Source organism: Magnolia sinica, chromosome 14 (genome assembly GCF_029962835.1).
Source record: "Magnolia sinica isolate HGM2019 chromosome 14, MsV1, whole genome shotgun sequence".
Classification (NCBI taxonomy): domain Eukaryota; kingdom Viridiplantae; phylum Streptophyta; class Magnoliopsida; order Magnoliales; family Magnoliaceae; genus Magnolia; species Magnolia sinica.
This window is the reverse complement of record NC_080586.1, coordinates 58943296-58962397: the sequence shown is the minus strand read 5'-3', so window position 1 is coordinate 58962397 and position 19102 is coordinate 58943296. Positions and strand designations below refer to the sequence as shown.

General features: G+C 41.0%; 1 long non-coding RNA gene across 2 annotated transcripts; it reads left to right on the top strand.

Annotated features, from left to right (window-relative positions):
- The first annotated feature begins 11059 nt into the window (after positions 1 to 11059).
- Positions 11060 to 14176, top strand: LOC131225842 (uncharacterized). Of its 2 annotated transcripts, none has more exons than XR_009161587.1 (3): positions 11060 to 11265; positions 11436 to 13706; positions 13799 to 14176. It is a non-coding gene; the product is annotated as an uncharacterized LOC131225842 (long non-coding RNA). The 2 variants fall into 2 exon arrangements; XR_009161586.1 differs by having other exon boundaries at positions 11431 to 13706.
- Positions 14177 to 19102: the final 4926 nt, after the last annotated feature.

The window sequence follows — 19102 nt, the reverse complement described above, 5'->3', positions numbered from 1 at the left end:
CTTTCTCCAACTAAAAGCTATTGAAACTTTCAAAGGTCTACAGTATGTTTACATGCCGTCCAAACCATTCGTAAAGACATCTATGGCCCAAGAATGATTCAACGGTGGCGTTCAATCTCCACTCTTTCCTGTAATGTGGCCCACTTGAGCTTTGGATTCTTAAATTATTTGAAAAATCGGATGAAAGAGATGAATTTGTCACGAACGTGGGCAGTGGGCCACTTAGCTTCCGCATGCAGGAACTTCTGTTCGCCGGGTCCGATAGTAACGGACGCGGATTTCCTGGCCAGCCTTAAGCGGAAGCTCATGTGCGCTGTGAACCTAAATCGGGCCCACCGTGATGTTTGTGAGAAATCCACCCGTCCATCCGTTTTGTGAGCCCGTTTTAGAAAACAAGGCCAAAAATGAGCTGGGTTCAATACTCAAGTGGGCCGAAAACGTCACGTAAACATCACTGTCAACCCCATACAGGTTTCAACGATAGAAATTTCCCTACTCACCTTTTACTTTGGTGCGGCCCACTTGAGTTTTGTATACCACTCACTTTTAGTCATAAAATGATCTCCAAAAACAGATGGACGGGTGGATTTCTCACGAACATCACGGTGGGGCCCACCTAGATTTCCAGCGCTGGAACTTGCTGGGAAAGGCTTTCACAGGAAATGCGCGTCCGACAGTAACGCGCTGCCCCTCCTTGGATGGACATCGAATCGAAACTCTTACCATTAGACAATCCTAACCTTTCGATGCGTGGCCTACGATGAACGGTTAAGAAAAAACATATACAAAGACAGTCCACCTTCAATTTGAAAGGGTCCTGGTAGTAGTTAAAAGAAGTACTCTGATTTTGGAAATTTACGGACGTGATCCATCCTTCAACAGATCAATGGTCTAGATTAGTGAACCATGGGCCAAAACACTTGCGAGAATCAAAACGCGTGTCTACTGATGGCACGAGGGGGAACACGAATTTATGAGCTCTGCCAAGCCTGCACGGCGTACAACGTAGCTCATGTACGTGCTGCCGAAATTAGATTGCGTACTGAGTAAACTCTGTTGGGCCCACCGTAAACGTTTGTGGTTTATCCACGCCGTCCATCCATTTTTTCATCTCATTTTAGGGGTTTAGCCTAAAATCGAAGCATACCCAAAGTTCAAGTGGACCATATCACAGGAAACAGTGCAGACGGTGGAAACTATATCACAGGAAACAGTGCAAACAGTGATTTCCACCGTCGAAACCCTCCTAAGGCCCACAGTGATGTTTATTTGTCATCCAAACTGTTCATAAGATCAAAAATACATGGATGAATGGAAAAAATAAATATCATCTTGATACAAAACTTCTGTAGCCCCCAAGATTTTTTCAACGGTAGACGTCCAGTTCACGCTTTTCCTGTTGTGTGGTCTACTTCATATTTGTATATTCTTCATTTTTGGAATTAAGCCATAATATTATCTGGTAAAATGGATGGACGGAGTGGATAAAATATATAAATCACGGTGGGTCCTACAGAGTTTACTCGGTACGCAATCTGCTTCCTGTGCTGCCACATGTATCTAAATGTCATATATTTACAAGATCCAATACATACATCAAAGAGATCCTACTATTTGGATGCAATGATCAGAGAATCAGCTCCATCCATTAGTCAGGTCGGCCATAGTTTTCAATTCTATTGTATGGCTGGAAAAGCTTGGTTAAATCTTTCTAAGCCTTTACCTGTTTCTAACATACAAGGGCGACTGATCAGCTCGGGTTTTGGTTGAGAACATCTATACAATCGGTCCACCGGAAGTCCCATAGAGCCCCTGCCAGGACCGTCCGTCTCTAGCCAGGTACTCATCGGGTATTACCCAATCAGCTTTCCTTGGGGACGCGGATTGCGTCCTACCACCGCCCGTCTCTAGCCACGAACGGATAGTTACGTGGGCAGGCCCGCCTTGATTTATCATTATATCCACACCATCCATACCTTTTCACATATCATTTTTAAGGGATGTACACAAAATGAGGCAGATCCAACGCTCAAATGGACCACACCAAATAATAAACTTAGTTGCATTAAATATATAAAGCACTAAATGCAATAGTCATCCTTTGTGTGGTCCACTTGAGCTTTGGATCTACCTCATTTTTACAAAAATATTTTAAAATAACATAATAAAAGGGATGAACGGTGTGGATATATGGATAAATCACAGTGGGCCCGCCCACAGAACTGCCCGTTCGTGGCCAGAGACGGGCGGGGTTAGGACACAATCCGCGTCCCCCGACGCGGGCTCAGCAAAACTTCCTGTCATCACGCGAAAAACTATCAACACCGCAGCTGTATTTTAAGTTATGATACGGTCTTTATTCACGCCAACCTCTCATGCATGCAGAATATCCTATCCGTTAAAAAAGGTGGGCCATCTGATCTCATGTTATAAAAATAAGCCAAACAACTAATGGTTTGGCTTATAGTCCACACTAGGAAACCATCTCATACAACGGCTGTCGACTGTTATTGAAGTCATTTCCCGCTGCATGTTTGGATTGGCCTGATTTTCATATCATATTATCATCACGGTGTGGTCCACCTCTTCAACGGATAGATACGTCACATACTATTCTATCTATGCTATTGTGGACCACAAAATGGACGGTTTTGATGACATGTTGTCAACGGTCGAATTCAATTAACAATTGTCCGGTATCGAAGAGTAAAGATTGTCCAATCCATATAGGAATAAAGCCCCATCTACGGTGGCCATAAGATTGGATGGTTTGGAACTTTGGATTGATGCTCAAATTCCCAATACCATCTGTACATGCATATTGATGTCTATGATACGTACAAAGTACCAATGCAGAGAAAATCTCCTGGATTTATAGTGAGGTGGTACGGCCATACTCTGGCCATTGATCAACCGTTCCCTACAGAGGGTGGTGGACCCATCAAATGGGTAACTATGCATCAGCAGAATCAACATTTGGAGAAAAACATTATTGGCCATTTATATTCAACTAATTCTTGCGGTCCACTTTATTGGTGGCCAGCCTGAATTTTTTAAGCAAGGCAGGAGGGATGTGGATTAGGTAGTACTGAGTAAATTCTGTGAGACTGACATTTATGTATATGCCTTATCCTCACCGTCCATTCGTCTTAGTAACTCATTTCAGGGCATAAATCTTAAATTGAAGCGTGTCAAAGCTCAACAGCACAAGAAATAATGGTGATAATTACACGGTTGAAACCTTGTTAAGGTTCATGTTTATTTTTCATCTAATCTGTTCATATGTTCACACAGAAATAGGAGAAAGGAAATTACAAATATCAGCTTCATCTAAAATATCTGAGCCCTCAGAAAGTTTTCAACTATAGGCTTTCAATTGCCACTGCTTCCTATGGTGTGGCTCACTGGTGCTTTGGATATACTTCAATTTTGGGCTCATGCTCTAAAGAGATCTATTAAAACAAATGGACAGAATGAATAAGACACACATATCACGGTGGGCCCCACATAGGTTACTAAGTACCTCAGTATACAAACGGCGTCCAGGCAGGAGAAGGCGAAATCGGATTGCGTACTGAGTTACTCAGTAAGCTTTTATCGTACTGAGTAAATTTGGTTGGGCCTACTGTGAATGTGTGTGGATTATCTACGCCGTTCATCCGTTTTTCCAGATCATTTTAGTGGTTGAGCCGAAAATTGAAACATACTCAAAGCTCAAGTGGACCACACCATAGGAAACAGTGGGAATAATGAATTCCACTGTTGAAACCTTGGTGGGGCTCACAGTGATGTTTATTTGTCATCCAACCTGTTCATAAGATTAAAAAGACATATGGGTTAAGGGAAAACAGAAATAAGATTAATACAAAACTTCTTTGACCCTAAGAAAGTTTCGACGGTAGAATTTCAATTCACAATGTTTCCTGTAGTGAGTTCCACTTGAGATTTGGATATACTTCATTTTTGAGCTAGAGACCTAAAGTTATCTCTCAAAATGAATGTACGGAGTGGATAAAATATGTAAATTATAGTAGACCTCGCGTAGTTTACCCGGTACGCTAAGCGTTCAGTTACTCAGTACGCAATCCGCGTCCCGTGCGGAGAAGGCTACGAGATCCCTGGCCGGGATACGCGCATGCGTGAATCGCCTGGACGGGGTTTCGCTACTGACACTGTCAGCAACGGAAGTGTCAGTGGGAAAGCCGCTACTGGACGGCGCTTTGTCGGCCCACCATGATGTATGAGTTTATCCACGCCGTTCATCCTTTTTTTTTTTTTTTTTTTTCTGGGTCATTTTAGGACATTAGTTTCAAAAGAGTAAGATCAAAAAATTAGGTGGACTACACCTGATATTAGGTGATTAAATGCCTGCCTTAAAAAAAATAATTTGGGAGCCACTTAAGTTTTGAATCAAACTGATATTTATATTTTCCTTCATCCAAGACTTCCTGGCCTATCAGGATTATATGACAAATAAATTTTCATGTGATATGGTCTATCTAAGATATGATCAACCTCATTTTTTGGCTTAAATCCTAAAATAATAACAAAAAATTAATGGACGCATAGATAAAACATATATAGCATTGTGGGTCTACATAGTGCCTTCCAATAGCCACATTGTTATTAACGGTGTCAGTACACAATCCTCGTTGGAATCGCCTTAGCCACTTTTTTTAAGAGATTTTTACAAAAATGGCTCGAAGGCTTCACACGAAAGTAGAAATGGCTTCTCTTCTCATTTAATGTCACTAAAACTTGCATTCAGGTTTAACTTATCAGCAAATGGGCTCAATCATAGTTTAATGAGACTCGCTTTACACTTCTATAAAAAGGTCCTTATAACTTCTTGTGCACTCAATTACCTTACCATTACAGCTTGCACCGAAGACATTTTCATCCCTACAAAATCCTAAATTAGTCTGGGCCTAAGAAAAGGTAATGGGAAGGAAACCATTTTCTAGCATCAGTGGAACCATGGAGCCATTTTGGTAAAAAACTATTTTTCTAAACTAAATCCACTGGCATGTGGGAAGATTTTTTTTTTCTTCTTCTAATATGAGGAGATATTTACATATTGACCATCTAAGGCTAGGCCCACTTTTCACCCATTCTGATTACTAAACCATATGCCCAATGTTTACAAGCTACGATGGACCATATAAACTAAGACCATGTGTGAGATGGAGAACCATGCACTGGCGACAATAGGACGACACCCATGGATTTTGGTCCAATCATTAGGGTGGAAAAACCACATTCGACTCATAAATTTAAGTTTTCCACCCATCAAGCAAGCCACATTGATTTGGAAAGTGCAGCAGAGTAGGGATGTTTATACCTAGGTCTATGACTCCTTCACAAGAGGAAGACCAGGTTAGGTGCCCACAACCTAAAAAGATGTTCTAATCTATTAACTCAAAATAAAGAAAATAAAAAATTTCAGTGGACCAACTTCATTTGCATATATCTTGTTGAAGATTGTGACCACTTTGTGCACTGATGAAGACATCTCCACACACTCACCTAGCTGACACTCGCTTCTCATGAAAAGATTGGTTCATCAAATCAATGGTCTGAATCCTTGAATAATTGTGGCTTGCTTGGAGAAATTGGGTGCATCATGAGATGTCCTCTTGTGCCCCCACCAGAAGTTTAGCGGATAAGATACGAGTTTAAGTGAATGGGGAGCATTCACCATTTTTCTATTTAGGGGTTGTATAATAGAGATGTTTGGGTGTGAATTGATATGAATTGGAATTTAATTACCACTCAAATGATGCCTTTGAAATCACTCTCAAATGTTGTGTCTCCGACCTGGCCCCCACAAGTAACAACAACGTACTCCAGAATCTTCTACCACAACATCAAGTAGGTCCAACATGACAGAGACTCCTACTGTCAATGTCATCTATGGAGATTTTGCATCCAATGTCTACCAAACAAATGCCGTCCTAAGTTACAACCAAGAATTCTCTCCGCTCCTCCTACAAGGAGCATCGTCCTCCCCATCTCTAATCCTTAAGGCACATGAACCTGCCCATAGCCTAATACCTCAAAAACATTATGTAACGTCCCAGATTTTCAATATTTTGGATTTTCTAAAATACTTAATTTTTTTTCATTATAGTTAACTTACGTTGTTATTTACTGACCATTGACACTCGATGCTAGCTTATGCACGAGTGATACCAATAAAAAACAACACAAATCTAATTAATTAACCATAAGAAGCCAACGAATTTGACTGATTACTTAAACATCGAGTTTAACTACATGATTTGCTCACACCGAGCCTAAATCTAGCCAACCTATCACTAACTAATCAAGATAACCACAACTAAATAAAAACCTACTAAAATCTAAGATAACTAGTGGTCAGACCTTAATTAACAAACTAAACTGACCTACTTATCCTTTTAGCCTAAAAATCAATGATTTATAGTGATTATAACCGAATCGTCATTTCTGCTAGTCACGAATAGGTCACGCTATGAACTTATCTAATCTAAACCTTAATTATTGCGCAAAAGAAATATCGTTACCCAATTCAGTATAGAAATGCCATGATTATCCAAACAAGCTTTATACTGCTCATTAGTGGCCTACTAAACTCGAGGTTATAGAAATAAGTTCGTCTTAGTGGACTTGACGTCTATTACAGGATGTCGAGCTGAGATCATGTCTCGAATCGTTCAACTTGGACTCACAAGGTGAGTGCTTGAGTTGTGTGAATACTTTATATGAAAATTTGGAACTTAAGTGAAATTAGTCTCTGTTCTTCACAAAGTTGTAACTTCCAGACCGTCAATTCATGACCAAATTCGGGGTACTAACTAAATACATTTCTCCACACATATACATATAGCCATGACTCCTATTGATCATCAGCGACCGTCGATTTAAGTTAGGGCCTTTCCGGTTGATCGGCACGCTCGATCATCGTATATTTATGTTTAAACAAAGATCACATTGTTGGACACTTATTTCATGGTTTAGATTGACCCACATGCCTTTTTTTGGGTCCCTTTAGTGGGAAACAACCTCTCTTAGGGTTAAAATAATGAACAAAGTGCCATTGGGGCCATTTTGTACACTTTTTGATACTATATAAAGCCCTCATTTGGACAACCCCTCTCCCTATACAAATTTTACCTTAAAAAAGAATTAGAAAAAAGGGAGAAAGGGAGAAGAAAAAGAGGAGAAAGGAGTAGGCTTTAGTTATCTCATAAGGAGTACCTTGAGAAGGTATTTGAGAAGTATGGGATGGACAGAGCAAAGCCGCTCAACGTTCCTCATGCGGTTTATTTTAAACTTTCTTCTGGATGATGTCCTAAAATCAATGAAGAAAAGTAGGAGATGTCCCATGTGCCTTATTCGAATGCAGTGGGTAGTTTGATGTATGCCATGGTTTGTACTAGACCAGACATTTCACATACAGTTAGTGTTGTTTACAGATACGTGTCTAACCCTGGAAAGCAATATTGGAAATAAGTGAAATGACTACTTCGATACATTCGAGGTACGTAGGATTGCGTCTTATCTTTTTAGAAATCAAGGCTAAGTTAGTAGGATATGTGGATTCTAATTACGTGGGCAGTGTGGATTCTTAAAAGTCGACTTCATGTTACTTGTTTGTGCTAGCGGGTAGAGCGATCAGTTGGATGTTAAAGCTTTAGTTTATGGTGGCTCTTTCTACAACCGAGGATGAGTATATGACAATGAGGGAGACATTTAAGGAAGATGTTTGGGATAAAAATGATAAATTAGTTGAGGCTTTAGTAGGAGGTCATGCCGATTAATTGTGATAATGAAAGCATAATCAATTTGGTTAAAATTTTGGTTTATCGCTCACGTATTAAGCATATTAATGTTCGTCATCATTTTATCCGACAAGTGCTTGAGAAAGGAGGTGTGACTCTGGAGAAGATTCACACGAGCGTGAATCTGATGGACATGCTTACTAAGGTGCTTCCCACAGAGAAGTTCAAGTTCTGTGCATCTTCTTTAGGCTCGGTGAATGCGTAAAGGAAGACGGAGGATGCACGAGAAGTGTTGGTAGATCTATGATGTGAGGTAGAATTAGAGATGGAGAAAAATAAGCTATAAAGAATGTTGATTGAAGACATGGTGGAGATCGTTGATTGATGTTTTAAATCTATAAATCAACATGCATGTTAATGATAATTCGATGTCATCGAGTAGACTTCGATGCCATTAAAGTCCAGCTTGATGCCATGAAAAATCTAGAATTTATCAAATTGGTTGTTGGACACTTTAGGTGTCTTGTTCGATGTCATAAAAGGTTGTTCAATGCTATCAAAGGTTGTTCAATGACATCGAAGGCATGATCGATGCCATCAGTAAAATCTGAGAGATTATTATTTAATCGTTGGAATATTTGATCTTTAGTTCGATGTTATTGAAGTGGTTGTAATGCCATCGATGGTTTATTGATTCCATCAAAGGCCCATCAATCGATCACGCAAAAAATACGCAGAATTGCGTTAAGTGATGGACTTATTTCCTATTTCGATTGTGAATTGTGTAAAGGCTATATATATGGGTGTAATCAGAATTAGGGGGTATCTTAGGTCTTTCTAATTCATTCATAGGGTTTCTAAGGGCTTGTAAGGGGAGAATCGATGTTTGTTCGAATCGGGTATTCTCTCTATCTCTTGTAATTTCTGCTTTCATAGTAATATATGTCACTTTGTGCCATTTTTTTTTCTTATAAGGGTTTTTCCATGTTAAATTTGGAGTCTTTGTGATTGTGTTTGATTGTGAGATTTTAATACGTTGCTTGATTCATCTCTGTGTGCTTCTACGGTCCCCTTATAGGAGGCCCATACCACAACTAATTTCCAATGGAAACTATTACTCACATGTTGGCCACGCACCCCTTAAGAGCTAAATGTATTTTGACTCAAGTTGAACACCAAATCTTGAAATTCCAACTTAAGTATTAAGACATCGCCAAGCTGGTCGAAGTGCAAGAGAAGGTAGATAAGACAAGATTGCAATACAGGCAACCCCCAATAGACATACTAAAGGAGCTTAACCCTAAGAGGAGGTGGATGGAGCCAAATGAGGAGCATTCCTCATCCCTCACTCCAGTCAAAATTTGTAGTGTCAAAAACATCCACCTAGATGAGAATCTAGACCTTGATCCCTCTAATCATAGTCACAACCATGCTAGCAAGGATATGCCTAAGAAACATGTGGGCTAGGGGCAAAATGTACCCCACATCGATTGAACATCCGTATAGATCCCAATTGAACTACAGTAACTTGAGAAACTCCAGAACCTCAGAGATGAAGAAGAAGTCGTAGCATTTGACATCGATTCTGAGCCCGACCCTCGTTTTATCATGACAGTTAGACAGGAAACCATAAAAACCACCCACTGCCACTTTAAGCCTTACTTCCTGAGGGGAGGGAACACCGGACACCAATTGGTTCACTGTTCCCCTAACATTGGAATCATTCGGCTTGTCACCAAGTAAGGCCAATATAAAAAAAAAATGCCGATGTAAATAAGATTCAATGCCCCAAGCCAAACCAAGGGGCAACCTTGGTTTGAAATGTCATCCTTCTCGGGCACCAACAATTCTAAAAAAAAATCAAGAAAATTTTTAAATCCAAAAGAACAAAAAATTTTCAAAAGCCAAAAACATTTGGAAACCATCAAAATCCAAAAATAATAAAAAAATTCTTAAAACCACCAAAAATAGATTTTTTTTTTTTTCAAAACCTAAAAGATCAAAAAACATTTCAAAAATACTATGCAATAAGATACCCAACTTGTCTAATGGGATGCATAAATTCAAAGTCAACATTTACAATTTTGATATAGAATTAGATTTTGAACTTATGGGCTTGGAAAAGGTCAAGGGCAAGAGAAATGATGACCCGACTCCCGAACTTGAGGATGTCCTAAAAAAGTTTGATTAAAAAACCAATGTTGTATAGGGCAATTTTGAAATGGTTGATCTCGAAACCCCCAAGAATCCTTAAGAAGTGAATATCGGAAAGAATCTACTTATCAAAGACAGACGAAGAATGATTGAATTTCCAAAGCTGTGGTTATTTAACTTTCCTATGACAACATGCTAGGGCTCGACAAAGATCTCATGGCACACTGTCTACCCACTAAACCTAAAATCAATCTATCGAACAAAAGTACGAAGAATTGACTGGAATGGATTTTAAAAAATAGCAAAAATATTATCAAGCAATACAACATGGGCCTCTTGGTAGTATCCAACAATTGCCAAAAAAGCTGCTTGGTGGTGTCCCCGACGGCTGATACCGACGGCTAAAAGCCGTCGCTGAATTCCGTCGGCATAATCATAACCATTTTTAACGATGACCCAATCACTAGTATTTTCTATGCTGTGGTCCACCTGATATTTAGATCTAACTCATTTTTTAAATAAATTCCTAAAATGTCTTAAGAAATAGATAGACGGCATGGATAAAACACATACATCATGATGGAGCCCACATTGCACGAGGCACTGTCACCCAAATTAGATTGTATACGAAGTTGCTCAGTAGGCCCTTATTGTACTGAGTAAACTCACTTGGGTTAAGTGTTAATGCATATGGTCTATCCACATGGTTCATCCGTTTTTCCCCCTACTTTTAGGGGTTGAGCCCAAAATTGAAGCTTATCCAAATCTCAAGTGGGCCATACCATAGAAAACAGTGAAAAATGATGATCTCCACCGTTGAAACCTTCCTATGGCCCACGGTGATGTTTATTTATCATCCAACTTGCTCATAAGATCACAAAGACCTGGATGAAGAGAAAACACAAATATCAGATTGATCCAAAACTTCAGTGGCTTCTAAGAAATTTTCAATGGTAGAGGTTCAATTCACATTGTTTTCTGTGGCATGGTCTACTTGAGATTTTGATATGTTTCATTTTTGGTCTCAAGCCCTAGAATTATCGGTTAAAATGGATGGACGGAGTGGATAAAATAAATAAATAATAGTAGGCCCCACAGACTTTACTCAGTACTCGGTACGTAATCCGCTTCTACTCCTCGTCGAAACCGTTTCCCTCGAACCCTTTCCCTCAGTTCGCAATCTCTCTCTCGAAACCCTTTCCCTCGAACCATTTAAAACCCCTTTCCTCTCTCTCACTCTCCCAATCCCAAGCCCGGTCTCTCCCTCTCGCTCACTCTCGCGCTTTGCCTCCTCTCCCCGTCTCTCTCCACCAATCGAAGAATCTCCCGATCTTCAAGATCTGTCAATGTGAGTTCCGGAAGTCCTAATCCCAATTTTGATTTTGTAGATTGTGCTTTCGTCTGGATTCGTCTATTGGATAATTCGGATTTTTGTGCCGTTTGTAGCTCAGTTGTACGGTTTATTGTTCGAATCTGATGAAATTAGGGTTCTTTGGTTTCTATATTGGATTAGGACAGAGGATTTGTCCCTTTCCCCCTTTTTTAGGCTGTAGATATTGATGGGGTTGCAATGGTGAAAAGAGTGGCCGTCACAAGCATATGGTTGTCTCTTTTGAAAGAAGAAACATAACTACAGCAGAGCACATCAATAAGCAGGCAAGATTTCTGCAATTACTCACCCCCTCAGACAACTCCTTTATCTCTGTCTCAAACAAATCAAGATATCCCAAGTGCTTCAATTTCCCTACTGATGGAGGCAATTTCTGAATGCTACTGTAACTCAAGTCCAATGCCAAATGATGAAATGCATTGTTTGGCACCCTGGATATTGTTGAGTTGCATAGCAACGTCCGCAACTTGTGTGCCTTATACAAGGTGGCCCAAATGGAAGCCACTTGATCACCAGCTTCATCACTGTCAATTAAAAAAGAATGGCCTACATTGCTTAGGTTCAGCAAGGCTTGCTCTCTGATATCCACCAGTGAACAGTCACTTCCTGTAGGAAAATAGAAGTAGTTAAAGGAGTCTACTCAAATTTATTATGTAAGGATAGCGTGTCTATTTATATTTTCCAGTCAAAATGATCTAATTCTGTCCTCGTAGATTTTGTTGTTTAGGTAAAAATGAGATAGGGAGAAGATATGAGATCGGGAAAAATGAGATACAGATTGAAAGTCAGGCATGCCCATTTTCCATTTAACGCAGTTTCCTTCCATTATGAAGTTCAGAGAGTTCAGTATTCATATCTTTTTTATGCATCCAACAAATTCTTTCATTTTTAATATTCAATCCTCGACTATCATATGAAGTTTCCAAATTTCAGTTTTTACACATGCATCCATGCTAGTTTGAAACATATTAATGGTGGACATTTAGTCACTACTGTTTCCATTACACTTTTTACTATGAAGTTTTAAAAAAAAGAAAAAAAGAAGAAGAAGAAAAAGAAACTCAAAAAAAAAGGAGCCAATTTTTCAAGTAGACTCGTCAAGTGTTCACATTGATCTGACCAAAAATAGAACCTTCTAACCGGGACAATATAGTATGGTCCACCTCAATGATGTTGGCTATTTCGAACTCATGTGGGGCACTTAGCTATCCAAATTCAAAGCCAATGAACATATGTGGAGGTACAATGCTCACAAATGAACGTCCAAACTCACTTAATGCCAGGTCTCCTAAAAGATATGAAGCCAGCTATACCATTGAAAAATAGCTAGTAATTGGAAATCTGAAATTCACATCCTGTCTTGCCCGACAAATAGAAGTGACCCTTCATTTACATGCATGCATTTGGGAGGTTTTATTGCAATATATCCTTTTGAAATCAAAGTCTTGCCTTTATTGGAAAGTTGATTCAAAGTCAATGGAGAAAATATGGGACCACCTAACAAAGGTGCAAAGGATGGTGTCTTGTTTTGTTCTTGCTATATTACTTGCCACCTTTATTTGGTTCCTTGGTTGAGGTTTGGTGATCACACTTGTCTAGACCATCAATACAACAGTGATCTGATATCTGATTATTATGTTTGTGTACATGTACATGTACACATCATAAATAAAGAGGTCGTATCCAATGGACCCCAGGGAGTGGATTACTCTACATTACCCGGACCCACATTTTATAGATGGTATGATGAACTTTGTGAAGTTCACAAAAGAACACTTTCTTGGTAGAGAAACCATTCATTGTCCATGTATCAAATGCAGATGTCTACGTTTACCCTGCCCAATTGAAGATGTGATAATAGATTTGATTAAAAATGGATTTAATCCAACATGTAGGGTGTGGAACATGCATGGTGAGCATGCATCACCCAAGTGTACCAAACGTGCACCAACTTCTCACCACTACCATAGTGTGGCAAACTTAAACAACATTGTCAATGCGGTTGTTGAAGACCTCGGTGCTAATAACCTGGACAAAGTTATTCAAAGTGATGCCCTTACACATGCATTCTTGACCTTCAAATACCCGAGTTAATTAGTAAATATTTATTCTCTGATAAATCGACTTCCAATTTTGTCTACAATCGATTGGGAGTGACGGTAGAGGGTGCATGCGGGGTATAGGTGGAAACGTTTGCATTAAAGAAGACAATCCCGATTGTAGGTAAGCTCAACATGGTGACGCAGGAGCGAGATAGTTTGACGCAGGAAATAGGTCAATTAAAGAAAAGCCTAGAAGAACTCATTCAGAAGGTTAACTACATTGTAGATCGACAAGCAGAACAGGGGGTTGTGGGTCCACTGACAGCACCTTCATTTAAATCTAGTCAGGCCTCGTCGGTATGTACGTATTTCTCTAATACTATCTTGAGCTTATGATTACATGTATAAACTTTAAAAATACTAATGACGTGTTATATGTGTACATGTAGCCTGATTGGACACTTGTGGGCAAGAGATGCGATATTTGCGATTGGAGGAAACGGGTAATTGCTCGTGGTGAGGTGCACGCAGTTAATCCAAGTGCACATGTCCATGGAGTAGAGCTGGGCGAAGGAAATTTAAGTGTTGTCCTGACCGAGATTATAGCCGCGCAAGCAGAGTTGTGGAAGGAAGATGATTATCATCATACACTTGGAGATGTCAGTGTAGGAGAATTTGTTGCTTGGCCTCGGCAATTTCTAACCATCTATCCATGATGTTTATGACTAGACATTATCCTTATTGACAATATTTACTTTTGTTTTTAAACTATACAATAACATGGCCACATATATGCATATTATGGAATGGAATGGATTTAACACCCACATCAGATTACACCCATATGTATGGAATGGAATGGATTTAACACCCACATTTATGAATTGATGTATTTGGTTGGCATTTCAACCTCCATTTGAGGACTGATATATGGCTGTAGCTGTCATGATTGATTCCCATGATTAGGATAGTGTACTAATGGCCTTGATCCTGGTAAAGTTGGTGAGCTGCATGAGGTGAGGATGGAGAAATGTTTGTGCCTATCCACTAATAGGTTACAACCTGCCAAGTGCATGCGACCCATGTGAAGCAGGTACAATCTAATTTCTAGGCCTGAAAATCACACTGGTTGAAGTATGTGTACCATAGAAACAAGTGATTCCTAGTCCCCCAAAATAGACAAGCAAGATTGCTCTGCTTGTTTGCTAGTATCCATTCCATACATGATGAAAGAATGGCCTGCTTGTGAATTTCGAGCCATGTTTCATCCATGTAAATGTGTACAATGCAGTTATGATCAGTCAATTTTATGTTTTATTTTTTTTTGTATTTTTTTATTTTTTTATGGTGGTGTACAGGGATATATTAGTAATTTAGCTTATCGTTTTGCTATTACATCATATCGGCTTGTTATCCTTACTCAAATGAGGGCATGAGGGCTTTCTTGTAATTTAATTGATTATCATAAGTAATAATTCCCACTTGTTGGGCAAAAAAAGGGGTTGGGCCTGGGCTTCTCTTCCCACTTCTTTCTTCCTCAGCCCATGGTGCTTATTTTCAAAATTTTGTCAAGCGGTCAGGATGCGTATACAAGAGGAAAGATTTTAAGAGATCTACCTGATTTGATTAAGTAGATCCTTCAAATACCAAAGCTTCGATTGTGTGTGTATATATATATATTTCTGTTTTTTCAAGCTTCTTGTTACTTTCAACTTTAGCATTTAAAAAAAATAAAAAATAAAATAAATCATAGCTAGCAAATATAATTTTGAACAACAGGCAAATGAGCTCAACATCAACAGGTCGCTCTCGACATTGGGGTTATTTCTCAAAATTTCGCACCTTTATATTGTTTAAAGTTGTCTATTTATTATTTTGAATATTAAATTATTTATTGTTTCTTAAGAACTTGTAAGTTTTTCTTGTTCTTTTTAGGTGCAAATAATTCATTCATTTATTTTTTGAATTTTGCAGACTTGTTATCATGAATCTTGTAAATATTTCCAATGGAAAATCACAGCACATTCCTTATCGTGATTCAAAGCTGACATTTCTACATCAGGTAGAGACCTCCGTTTCCAGTTGTGGTGTTACAAATTGGTGTTTGATTTTCTAGTGGATATAGTTTGATATTATTTTCAGCAAAAACAACAAATTTCATGTGTATTCAAAAGTTGCAAACAATTAGGAAAGACATCAGGAGCTAACAAAAATAAGTGTGAAGACTCCAGAGGAAAACTATTGAGTTCTTTGTGCTGGATCAAAATACTAATGTTTCATGAAATAACAAAATACTAATGGTTTATTTGAAAATCCAGGTCAGGATGTGCTATTGAGTGAAATCTATATGAAAATAGCTCAACAACTTACAAGACCACCTTGCATATGACAACTTTGCTGTCTCTAGTTTTTTCAATCAAATATCAAAATATGGCACTTCTTGTGTTGTATGGAGAAAGGAGCCATTTTTTATGGAAAAGACAGTTATTGATGCTGGTGGAATTATTACCAAATTTTCTCACATGCTGCTCATTCATCTGCTTAGAAGAACTATCTGCACACTTCTTTTTTTTTTTTTTTCTGAGTTTGCTATGCCCACATGGCCACAACTATTTTGATGATAATCATTTATTTATCTTGTTGAGGTCAAAATCTGGTCCACCCTCCACTCAATGCAACAGAACCTTCGACGAACCTTGGTCCTGCACAAAAGAGTGAGCAAAGGAGACCTTGGCTAAACCGGGGGACCCTCCGATGCCTAAGTCAGGCTAGGGAATCTTGGTTTAGGTCGAGTGTAGAGAGAGGATGCGAGATATTGTATACCTGTAGCAATGAGGTCCCCTGGTATTTATACTTGTGGGTTGGACGATCCACGTCCGTTAATCTTGGCGTGATTCACTCAATCAACAAGATATTATGATTGTGAAGATATTATCCGTAATCTTTGGATCGCGTGACGTATCATGCCTTAATGGCGTGTATCTTTGGGCGAGATCGTTGGTCATGTCCGTATCTAGGTCAATCTCCAGACTCGGCTTGCGAAGTATCATCACGGGCTCGTCCTTAGCCTCGGTACGCGATATATCCATGCCTGGACTCGGTTTCAGCCTTTGTGCACGACACATACATGCCCTGACCCGGCCTCAGCCTCGGCATATGGAATATCTGTACTCTGACTTGGCCTCGGGTCATACAGACGTGAAGCCGAGTACTAATAGTCAGAGTCTGTCGATAGATCACTGAGGTCGGAGTTCTCTGATCAAAGCTGAGAACGAAGATCAGGACTCGTCTCAACCATTCTCATTCGGATGAGGACGAGGGTTCAGGTCAGCCAATTAGGATTGTAGTTCCGAGTCATGACTTAGGAGTTGGCCCCTAACGTTGTATCTTTCTTCTGAAGCCTCGCTATCTGATTCATGTAGCTCATGCTGACCTCGATTGTCCTTGTACAGATTTTTCCATGACAGAAGTCCCCTACTCTCTTGGTCCGAGTTCGGACTTGGAGAGTAAATACTTGGGGAAATGAAATGACGTCTCCCCTCCCTTGCTAATGATGGTGATTGGGATAATCGGGGCGTAATTAATGCGATTTGTACACCTCAAATCCCACGTGCTGTGCAATGGCTGCAACCCTTCGATTTCTATCCCTTAGCGAGGGACGAGTAGCGACAGTTACGATTCGCAAATGGCGTGGTGAAGGAAGCAGCGCCACATGTATGCAGAGGGACGAGGAGGCACCTGCATCATTAATGACATTAAATGCTGAGAAGATCCCGACCTCGAAGCATGGGTTCGGACGTATATCACTCTTCCACGTGTCCCTTGGCGCTAGTGCCTAGTCGCTTGCAATGATGGCGCCGAGCGATGAGGCGGTTATATAAACCCCCCATCCTCGCTCTCACACTTCTCGCGTTCTCATTTTCTCTATTCCTTCCTTTCGAATCGCCTTCCGCCGGAAATCGCCTTCTGCCGAAAATTGTGCTTCACCGAAAATCACCTTCTGTCGGAAAAATGGTTTTTACCGCTGGATAAAGGATTCCCGACCATTGGAGAAGGGATTCAGCTCAGCGGAAGCCATCAGAGTTGGGAAAACTACTGGAGGAGATTGCCTACAACGCTATGAGTCTTCCCACACTTGAACGCCTTTTTCCTTCATGTCAAGCAACTCTGACGAAATAGAAGAGGTCCGAGGAGTTGATTCGGAGTTTGAACCAGAGACCATTACCTCGAGACCTGAAGAATCTGAAGGCCCTTTTGAGGCTGTACCCCTTAACACTTCGGTCTCGGCTCAAAGAACTGCAAGTCAGAGGAGCAAATGTCGAGGCAAGAGGCCAAAGAGGATTCTCAGAGATCCCGCTGGGCGATCAAAGGCGGGTCCCTCGGGAGGAAGGTCAAAACCATTAGTTCCCAAGGGCTCGATCCTGGTCGAGTCTCAGATGGCATAGCTTCGTGAAGACTATTAAATCCCTGACTCGGTTCATATCAGAGCCCTTGCCCCCACAGACCAAGCGGGCTCTCTAGCTAAGGGGGAAATCGTCATCTTTATCTGCGCCCTACAGTGCGGGCTCCAATTTCCCATCCATCCCTTCTTATGCTAGCTAACAGTGCAACTAAGAATCGTGCTGGGGCAGCTGGTTTCGAACTATTGGAGAATCCTTGCCACCACTTTTGTCCTCTAACATCGGGCGAGGAATCAGAGGCTGATGCCAGAGGAGTTCTTGTTTTTGTACATGGCCAAGTTCGACAGATCGGATAAGGCCTGGTGGTACTTCTCGGTCAGGCCCCTATGCATTCCAGGTCTGGTAACCCAACTTCCTTCTTCTAACAAGGACTGGAAGGGGAAGTGGTTTTGGCCCTCGGGGGAATGGGAGGCCCCTGCCTTTGAATTGGACAGACTGCGGTTTCGAGTCCCCACCAAGTTTGCCAACCGAGGTTGGGCACTTCTTTTGGCCGTACTGCGTCCTTGATTCATCATTCCATGTTTTAACACATACTTTGTTTTTGTTTGCAGCTCAGTCGAAGGAGCCCCTCGACCTCTCAGCCTTTTATAAGCAGTAGGTCGACCGAGTCCGGGTGCTTCCTGTGGACCAGCGTGCCTGGTTTAACCTTATCAGCCAGGAGAATTTAGTGTTGTCTGGCTTCTGTAGAGTTCGACCCACTCTCTTTGCCTTGGGTAAGCGGAGTTAGGGCTTTCAGAGATTAGTTTGTCGACCTTCAGCCATTCAGTGGATCTCACTTTGCTGATTTTCCTTTTTTAAATAGGAATGGAGGTGGGTGGCTTAAAGAGGAGAAGGCCGCCTCGCCCTCCGATGGACGTTGTCCTCTCCTCCGAGCCTCGGATGAAGGTGTCGCCGAGAAAGAGGAAGGCCTATGAGGCTGAGGCCGAGGCTGAGGCTGCTCCAGCTGTAGCCATTACTTCAGCTGAAGCCGCGCCCGTTGTGGCCCCAGCCGGAACCGTGCCTACCGCAGTCCACCCCAAGGCCGTTCCTACCGTTGTTCCGACCCCTGCTCTTGAGGTGTGAGCTTCTTAGGCCCCTGCCAGAGTCGAGCCTATCACCATCTCGTCACCTTCTGCGGAGGAGCAAGCCCTTAAGGCTCCGCCTTCAGCGGTTGTGGGTCCCTCTGGGGCAGGGAGAGAGGTAGTAAGGGAGACTCCTAATATGGTTGTCGCTGCACGATTTGTAGCCGCCCCGCTGTTGCTGAGACCGAGCCCTTAGTCGGTCGAACCGACGCCCTCGTCGGGTATGCGATGA